The sequence below is a fragment of the Momordica charantia genome, assembly GCF_013281855.1.
Source record: "Momordica charantia cultivar OHB3-1 chromosome 7 unlocalized genomic scaffold, Mcharantia_2.0 BLBB01000007.1, whole genome shotgun sequence".
Lineage (NCBI taxonomy): Eukaryota > Viridiplantae > Streptophyta > Magnoliopsida > Cucurbitales > Cucurbitaceae > Momordica > Momordica charantia.
The window spans coordinates 1,452,070-1,462,500 of NW_028275165.1; the positions used below are offsets into that span (position 1 = coordinate 1,452,070).

The 10,431-nt window shown below is 34.0% G+C and overlaps 1 long non-coding RNA gene across 2 annotated transcripts; it reads left to right on the plus strand.

The window, feature by feature from the left end:
• The first annotated feature begins 6,313 nt into the window (after window positions 1-6,313).
• LOC148209986 (uncharacterized) lies at window positions 6,314-8,991 on the plus strand. Of its 2 annotated transcripts, none has more exons than XR_015792113.1 (2): window positions 6,314-7,041; window positions 7,341-8,991. It is a non-coding gene; the product is annotated as an uncharacterized LOC148209986 (long non-coding RNA). The 2 variants fall into 2 exon arrangements; XR_015792112.1 differs by having other exon boundaries at window positions 6,314-6,972.
• The last annotated feature ends 1,440 nt before the right edge of the window (window positions 8,992-10,431 follow it).

A 10,431-nucleotide genomic window follows, 5' to 3' on the forward strand; every position in this document is an offset into this window, starting at 1 on the left:
GCACAAAACTAGTAGCAGAAATCAAGCAGCTAAAATCCAAAATTTGATCAAAAGCTTTTGATAGAAGCTCTGTGCGTTAGAAACCTTTACATTATTAGCCACTGATATACATATAAATTAGGCTATGTTATAGAATGATCTCGTGGTAACGACAAGCGACGGGTACTCTCAAAACAAAGATTTTGACACAATTATTCGTCTTCTTTTTTGATAGTGGGGGTCATTGTTATAGAGAACAAAAACGACCCGAAACGAGACAAGAAATTGAAGCCCGAGATCATCGACTGGGGGAGACCGGCCCGTGACGTAACGGGCCAACCCAAAGGACGACCTACCGCGGAGGCCGTAACGGCGCCGAGGCATCGACCCCACCTCGGCGGCACTTCTCACCTTCGCCTTCGGGCCAAGGTACCATTTGGGCCTCCTCCGCTCGGATCTACATCAGGAGGTTAAACACACCTATTCGGGGCCGAGGCCGATCATTGGGCCTTGTAACTCCGAATTAGGGCTCAACTACAGAAGGTTCTGGAACCACTCTTACAACTATAAATAGCAGTATAGCCTAACCTTATAGAGGTAAGGGACATATCTCTAGCTCACTATTTTCTCAACTCTCCCTCGCTAACTTAGGTATCGGAACCCGTGTGACCGAGGTCGGTTCCCTTATCATCGAGTTTGGTGTGTGCGAGAAGAAGAATCGGAGGGTCAAAATCTACGCATCAACCATGTGCGATATATATCAATAATTGGGACCTCATTATTGAGGTGGAGAAAAGTTTGGACTGTGGGACTATAGATTGAATTTTTGAATTGAAGCAAATAAGCCGATAAAAAGTACTTTAAAAGTTCAGCTAATAATTAATGAATTTTTGAAAGAATGACAAATAATTATAGATCTCTTTTTAAAAAAATGACAATGACAATCGATCAGTTGTTTAAAAATATTAATGCATGTAAATGAGACGATTTTGAGAATGTATCATCCCATTCTATGATCGAAACAAGATATCATCACATAGATGTTGGTCTCGATTTGATACAATGTTATTTCATTTCTTATTTTGTTATGTTATAATAACTATGAAACTTTCTTAAAAAAAATCCTCAATGAGTAGTTATTGTTTTCTCGATGGTGTAGAATTTGTAAAATATCTATTGTTTCTTTCCAACCAAATGAGTCAAACCTATCTCGATGAGTTATTGCTTTCAAACGGACAATAATAATTCAATTATCAAATACTATTGGGCCAAATTATATATGTTTATATTAATATTCACAAAAAAAAGTTTAGACCGTGAAAAATGAATTGTTATTTTCAACTAGCATAATCAATTATCAATTACGATTGAGCCCAATTATATGTTTATATTAACATTCACGACAAGAAAAATTAATTATTGTTTTCAAGTGATACATTCATAAAAGAATCAATTTTAAACTAAGTCTATATGATTGTTAGATTGTCCATTAATTCCACTATTAATAAAAAAGAATTATATCGAGCTCATGCAGTCGCCTCTTTTAATGAGTCATTGATTTGAATATTCTCTCATAATTTATAGAAAATAATATTCTATAAAAGAAAAAAGGCGATTTTAAATACTATTTGGACAATTGAATAAAAATTATTTTACAGAGAATTACAATAATAATGTCAAGAATTATTTAACTATCAATAATTGTGATGTCATTTGAGGTTAAGAAAAGCGTTTGGTTGTGGGAACTATCGTCTGATCTTTTCTCAATTGCGGCGAGTAAAACGATAAGAAGTACTTCGAACTTTATCGAGCGATCGAGGAATCTTTGAAAAATGAAAAAATGAAAAATAATTATAGAGCTTATTTCCTTTTTTCTTTTTTTAAATGACAAGTGATATAATCGACAATCGCTACATAATAAAAGAAAATAGTAACGAAAAAAGTGTAACGTCTCATTCCATATATGGTCCCGACAAGTGATGGTACGTATTGGGATAGAGTAGTCTCACATTCACATAGTGTTATCCCATTTCTTATCTTGTTACTTTTTATTAATTAATTATGAACCTTGTATTTTTCATAAAAGAAAAAAGAAGAAAAAAAAACTATGGAAGCATCTCCTCGAATTATTGCTTTCAAATTGATATAATTCGAGTATCAAATACTATATATTGTGCCCAATTATATACTTTTATTAGTCAAAACGAACTTAACTCAGTAGTGATTGACATATAACTTCAACGAAGAAGTCGGGAGTTAAATCCCCACTCCCACCCCACATGTTGTATTAAAAAAAAAAAGAAACTAACATTCACAAGAAAATTTTGGACTTTGAAATATGAATTGTTGTTTTCAAACTAAATATTCAATTATGAAATATTATTAGACCCAATTATATGATCATATTAACATTCCTTGACCATTAAAATGAATTGTTATTTTTCTGATACATTCATGGAAAAATCATTTTTAATGGTGTCCTAGTTATTTAATCATCTTATCTTTTTTTTTTTCTTTTTAAATGAAAGATGGTAAGAGAATCAATTTTAAATTAAATCTATTTAACGTTGGATTCTCTACCCATTAATTCCACTATTAATGGAAGTGAAATATTATATCGAGTTGAAGGAACTTGTATACCTCCTTTTATGAGTCATTCATTTCAACATTCTCTCATCATTTATATAATAATGTAATATTCTAAAAAAGAAAAAAAAATCAATTTTAAATACTACTATAGTGCATCATTGGGAGAAAAAAACTCACTTATTACATGCATTAATTCTTATTTTTTTAATAATAAACTCGCTGAAAATTTGGTTTTTGAATTTTGAAGGTCTTGTCCATTTAAAAAATTTTAGTTAAAGATAAATTGTACTATATATAAATATCATAAGTTTAATATATATTTTAAAAAATGTGATAACTTTTCATTTTCTAAATATAGCACAACTTTGATTTTTCTTTAAGTTTTTTTTATACTATATTGATTTGGACTATGCTATATAATTATGTAAATTTTTAAAATTTTATGCTATATTTTAAAATACAAATTTTTAAAGTTTTCTTTAAGAATCCATAGATTGATTTTTTTTCCTACTAAAACAAATAAAACAATAAAAGTATTTTAAACTTTAGCGAGTCTATTCATGAATCTTTTGAGTAGGACAAACAATGATTTATTTTTTAAACGACAATTGAATTCTTTTTATACAACGTTATCTCATTTCTTATTTTTATTGTTATCTTATGTGATATTGGTATTTTTCCAAATAATTGAGTTCGAAGAATCCACCTAATAAATAAGAAAACTTCTCTTTTGAGAAAAAAGAAAGAAAGAAAAGAAAGAAAGAAAGAAAAATACTATTATGGAAGCATCTCTTTGAATTATTGCTTTTAACTCATACTAGTTAGCATCACGTGCATTACACATTGTTATAAACATTTTAATATAATATTTCTAATAATTTAACATATAGAATAATAACTCAACAGAACTTTTAAATGTACTAATATTTTGTTTCAAATAAAATATAATATTTCTACCAATTTACCATATAGAATAACAACTCAACGTAACTTTTAAATGGTACTAATATTTTATTTCAAATAAAATATATTATTATTTGTTGACATTTTCAATAAAAAAAAAGTACAGTCTTCTAACTAAAACAATAAAATAAGAGGTATAAACAACATTGAATATACTATAAAATTGAAATAATTAATGTGGTTATCAATTTTTGATAATCAAGTCTATTGTTAATTGAGACATAATAAATTAAATCAAATATGTAACTAAAAATTCGAACAGTGAAATAATTTGTTAGATTGTCAAAATTATAATTAACATATTAAATGATTGGAACAAATAAAATTACTTATTTTTACTCTTAAGCTACTTTCTAAAATTGAAAAATCAAATATATTTTCTCTACTTTTAAAAGGATAAATATAAATTATACTACACCATTTAAATATAATAATAATTAAAAAATAAAATCTATACCTATTGGCAAAATTAGTAACAAATTTCTTAATCTAATTATGGATACAAAACTATTAGACAATTTAAAAAATGGATGGTATAATTAAATATATTAAGGTAATATTACATAGTTAAAGAAATAATGTTTTGATATTAAAAAACTAAAAATAAAATAGACACAATACAAAAATTGAAGTTTATGACGTAAAAATAAATTAAATCAAAATAGTAAATAAGAAAAAAAAAATCTTATCTAACTATATGAATGAGGTTCTGTCTCTTTCATCTTAAATTTATTAATTATTATTTTCAATAATTATTTTTTTTTAAATATTTTTAAAGTGAGAACTTTATATTGCTCCTTCCTGAATTTCTGCCCACAATGATTCATTACTATCTATGCAACATAATTTCAATACAAAATTCATTTAAACCGGACAATTCTTATTCATTGTCAATTTTTTTTTAAAGAATACAACAATAATCTTTTTGTGTGTTTCTTTTAATTATTTACCCATTCTTTTATCTTTTGTATATTATGTAATAAAGAAGAATGAACCAAAATTAAAGAATTCAAATTTGAGAAAGAAATTGAATACTATGTGCTGCCATGAAATTATTGAAATTGAAATCATTGAAAAAATGTGGGATAAAGAATCACATGACCAAGAAAAATAAAACAAGAACAACACCAATCAAAAATTCATATCAAGATAAATAAGAAAACTAATACTAAAATATAAATCAAAAGTGAAAATAACATTAACTAAATATTAAATAAACTTGAAAATAACATTAACTAAATATTAAAACACGAAGGTATCATGAATATATTGTTCGACGAGAAATTCAATAAGAGAAACTCAAATTAATGAACTTGTATTTGTATTTATGTATGTGGGTGTTACAATCTCTAATGTACAATCCTCTGATTAATTCTCTCAAATGTAAACTTTAATTCAATGGCTCGTGAGCTTGTTATTGAATGGTTGATGCCTTCAGTTTCTCGCTTCACGAAGGATCTTCGAAGTCTTCAGCTTTGAGTTTGTTTGAAGACTTGGACTTGTTGATGAAGTTCTTTGGCTTGTAGCTTGATGAAGACTTTGTGCAATCTTTGGCTTTGCGCTGGTGAAGTTCTTTGACTTTGCAGCTTGTGAAGTGTTTCGACTTTGCAGCTTGTTGAAGTTCTTCGGCTTTGTAGCTTGTGAAATTCTTTGGCTTTGCAGATTGTGAAGTGTTTCGGCTTTGCGCTGCTTGTTGAAGTTCTTTAGTCAGTTTGATGAAGATTTTGCAGTTTGATGGAGTCTTCAAGTATTATTGCTTGGGAGAGAATATTCAATGTTCTTGAAGCCTCGTACTCTTCAAGTCTCTAATTCTTCAAATCTTGTTGGCTTTGGATGCTTCACTTGACTTCGATGGATTGTAGACGATTATGAGTGCTCTTAATCTCCAATTCTTCTAGACCTCTTCCAATTCTTCTTCCTTTTGGCTTCTTTCCCCTTTGTTCTGACTCTTCTTTCTTCTTGCTCTCCCCCCCAAATGAGGGTGATCCCTTCTATTTATAGAATCTTGGTGAGTCTTATATGGGCCATGGGCTTAATGGGCCATCCGCTTGGGCCTAGTCTGTTCATGGGTTTGGATCCAATGAGTTGATTTCATCGGACGACCATAAGAGAGACACGTGGCACAATTTGATTTCTTGACTTAAAAATCAATTTAGGACACGTGTAAATTTGTGATTGGTCCTAAATATAATTTTAATTTTGTGACGTGGCATTTAGTGATTAGGCGAAATTTCTCCGTCAACAAATACCCCCTTTTCGAGATTTATGCACGTATATGTGTGGATCTCGAAAAAGAGTAATACGTGACATCTCACCAAGATATGAAGTATGGTTCATAATTTTTATTTAATGGGCATATCAATTTTGGCATCAAATTTGGATTTTGATTTTGATTTTTTTTTCACTCTGGTGCCCTTTTTTTTGGACAATTTTTTATTCTCAACCAAATTTCTACTCGCCTTTCAAATTTTGGAGTAGAGAATTCTAATAAGGTGTGATCTTTAGAATTTGAATCCTTATTTAACTTGCACTGTCTACGATGTCTCTCATCATTTGGAGAATTTCTATCTCTGATAAGGATTTTGGGAGGCGTTAAGATTGGATACTTACTTAATTTGGACCCTCCATAAATATTATAACCAAATGTTCAATTTGGATAAATTTAGAGGCATCCAAATTTGATTTGTTTCATTTGATCTGGACTCTTCATCAATATTTATGCCAAAATTTCTTTATCATTTGGGTTGAATTTGGTATAATGCATATTTGATGATGACAGAAACGTTTAATTTTGATTGAGCACCTTGATTGATTTGGTCAAATTTACCAACGCCACTGCGTGGCCAAAATTTTGCCTTCAATTTAGCCCACAATGTATCCAAACTCGAAATTACCACAAAATTTGGCAAGCTTTCAATTTGGGAGATATTTGATTTTGGAGTAAATCTTTCAAATTTAATTTTGAACCAAACTCATATCGTCTACCAAAATATTTTCTTCCAAACATATTTGATTCTAATCAATTGTATTTATTTTCCCTTCCACAGACATTCTCTACTCCAAACTCTATAAATATGTGTAATGTAAAGCTCGAGTAGAATATGTAGAATTTTTGTGGGTGTGACGAGTCTTCGCGATTGAGGCGCTCGCTGAGGAGGAGACGACACCGGTCTGGGATTGAGGCGTCACTTGGCAGAAGAAGAAGAAGCGTGATGGCATGGGTACCGACCGTTCGTTGCCCAAGAAAGAGACAGGATGGGTCTGGTTGCCGGTGTGCGGATCGTGAAAAACAGTGAGCCGGCGAGATCTATTTTGCAGAAGCCATAGAAGTCTTCCATTGAAGAGTGTGAAGACGACGAAGACTTTCGCCCGCAGAATCAGTTTGTATTCGCAGCGATCGATCCATCGGAGCTTTGTAGAATCATCGATGATCAAAGCAATGTATATTATATAGTTTCAGATCTGGAATCATGAAGGATTTGTTGGGGAAGAAGAAAATGGGGGAGAGAAGTTGAATTTATCTCTCCTCTTCTTTTGTTATTTTCATTTTTTTTCATTATTTGGGTGGCAGCTGTCGCGTCATGCGACAGCCTTAACCCTTTTTTTTTTTTACATTTTTTAGTTGCAAGCAATTTTTTCCCTTTTTTTTTCCTCTTCATTTATTTATTTTGTTTTTTTATGCTCGTCATTTTTTTCCTAGTTTGACCCTCCATTTTAACTTTTTTTTAATGTACTGCAATTTTTATAATCTATTGTCATAATTTCTTCTCTTGATTTTACCTCTCTAACAACATTTTTTTTACTTGCAGCGGTCGATTATCTTCGAGACCCACCATATTGCTGCAGCATCTTTGCGAAACACCATTCGACTCCAATATCTTCATCAACTACCAAGGCAGTCGGGCTCATCTCTTTGCTGAGTAGGTTAACACTTCTTCCCCTGGTTGAGGTGTTCCTACGTCAGTAGTGGTCACCTTTCTTGCAGTGATTTCATTGTTGAGTAGGTTAGCATCTCTTCCGCTGGTTGAAGCGTTCCTAGGTCAGTAGTGGTCACCTTTCCTACAGTGATTTCATTGCTGAGTAGGTTAACGCCTCTTCCGCTGGTTGAGGCGTTCCTAGGTCAGTGGTGGTCACCTTCCCTGCAGTGATTTCATTGCTGAGTAGGTTAACGCCTTTTCCGCTGCTTGAGGCGTTCCTAGGTCAGTAGTAGTCACCTTTCTTGCAGTGATTTCATTGCTGAGTAGGTTAACATCTCTTCCTCTGGTTGAAGCGTTCCTAGGTCAGTAGTGGTCACCTTTCCTACAGTGATTTCATTGCTGAGTAGGTTAACGCCTCTTCCGCTGGTTGAGGCGTTCCTAGGTCAGTGGTGGTCACCTTCCCTGCTGTGATTTCATTGCTGAGTAGGTTAACGCCTCTTCCGCTGGTTGAGGCGTTCCTAGGTCAGTAGTAGTCACCTTTCTTGCAGTGATTTCATTGCTGAGTAGGTTAACATTTCTTCCGCTGGTTTAAGCGTTCCTAGGTCAGTAGTAGTCACCTTTCTTGCAGTGATTTCATTGCTGAGTAGGTTAACGCTTCTTCCGCTGGTTGAGGTGTTCCTAGGTCAGCGGTGGTCACCTCCTATCTGCCCTACAGTGACTTCATTGCTGAGTAGGTTAACGCCTCTTCCGCTGGTTGAGGTGTTCCTAGGTCAGTGGTGGTCACCTCCTGTCTGCCTTTGCAATGACTTTATTGCCAACGATCGAGCGCGTGAAACTTGTTCCCCACTGATCGAGCGACTGCAGCTTCTTCGCCGACGATCCAATGGGTGCAGCTTCTTTCCCAACGATCAAGCGAGTGCGACTTCTTCACCAATGATCAATCGAGTGCAACTTTTTCGCCAACGATCGAGCGCAACGTCTTTGCCAACGATCCAGCGGGTGCAACTTCTTCGCCAATGATCGAACGGGTGCAGTGTCTTCGCCAACGATCAAGTGGGTGCAGCTTCTTCGCCAAAGATCGAGCAGGTACAACTGCTTCGCCAACGATCAAACGGGTGCAACTTCTTCGCCAAGGATTGAGCGAGTGCATCTTCATTGCCAAGGAACAAGTGAATGCAATGTCTTCGTTAACGATTGAGCAAGTGCAATTTCTTCGCCAAGGATCAAGCGAGTGCAACTTCTTCCCCAATGATCCAGCGGGTGCAACGTCTTCGCCAATGATCCAGCGGGTGCAGCGCCAACGATCAAACGGGTGCAACTTCTTCGCCAACGATCGAGTGAGTGCAACGTCTTCGCCAACGATCGAGCGAGTCCCACTGGGCGTGCCAATTTGTTCGACGAGAAATTCAATAAGAGAAACTCGAATTAATAAACTTGTATTTGTATTTATGTATGTGGGTGTTACAATCTCTAATGTACAATCCTTTGATTAATTCTCTCAAATGTAAACTTTAATTCAATGGCTCGTGAGCTTGTTATTGAATGGTTGATGCCTTCAGCTTCTCGCTTGACGAAGGATCTTCAAAGTCTTCAGCTTTGAGTTTGTTTGAAGACTTTGACTTGTTAATGAAGTTCTTTGGCTTGTAGCTTGTTGAAGACTTTGTGCAGTCTTCGACTTTGCGCTGGTGAAGTTCTTTGACTTTGCATGTTGTGAAGTGTTTCGACTTTGCAGCTTGTGAAGTGCTTCGACTTTGCAGCTTGTGAAGTGCTTCGACTTTGCAGCTTGTTGAAGTTCTTCGGCTTTGTAGCTTGTGAAGTTCTTCGGCTTTGCAGATTGTGAAGTGCTTCCGCTTTGCGCTGCTTGTTGAAGTTCTTCAATCAGTTTGATGAAGACTTTGCAGTTTGATGGAGTCTTCAAGTATTATTGCTTGGGAGAGAATATTCAATGTTCTTGAAGTCTCGTACTCTTCAAGTCTCTAATTCTTCAAATCTTGTTGGCTTTGGATGCTTCACTTGACTCCGAAGGATTGTAGACGATTATGAGTGCTCTTAATCTCCAATTCTTCTAGACCTCTTCCAATTCTTCTTCCTCTTGGCTTCTTTCCCCTTTCTTCTGACTCTTCTTCTTTCTTCTTGCTCTCCCCCCGAATGAGGGTGATCCCCTCTATTTATAGAATCTTGGTGAGTCTTATATGGGCCATGGGCTTAATGAGTCATCCGCTTGGGTCTAGTCTCTTCATGGGTTTGGATCCAATTAGTTGATCTCATCGGACGACCATAAGAGAGACACGTGGCTCAATTTGATTTCTTGATTTAAAAATCAATTTAGGACACGTGTAAATTTGTGATTGGTCCTAAATATAATTTTAATTTTGTGACGTGGCATTTAGTGATTAGCCGAAATTTCTCCGTCAACATATATAACTTAAAAGTAATCCACATAAAAATATTAAAATAATCTTAAAAAAAAAAGGAAGATAATACGAATACATAATTTTGTTACTCTACCTCTTAATCAATTAAATATGTCGCTGGATTGTCAAATATTCTTTTGACATGGTTCAATTTTCTCTCATGAAGATAAGAAAAATCTTCATTAATATTTTGGAAATGAGTTTTAGGTCATAGAAGAAAAAGACATAATCTTTCATTTTGTAGTTTATTTGTTATGGCACCTATACGTGGATAGATGCATCTCTTCATCAAACAGTTGTACTTTTCATCGGATTAAAGTCCTTGTTTCATCGAATGGTCACAACTTTTTTGGATTTGTTATCTCAACAGACACTTTAACTCAAACAGTTGTGTCTCGTAGTAGAAATTTGAAGGACAAAATAGGTATGTATTTAAAAGTTGGGAGCAAAATTGGGTGGTAAAGATTCTCCTCCATAGCCTCATTTAGATACAGTATAGATATAGATATTCGATAAATCAAATATTATTGGTCCAATTATACGCTTGTATTGACATTCCCAGAACAAAA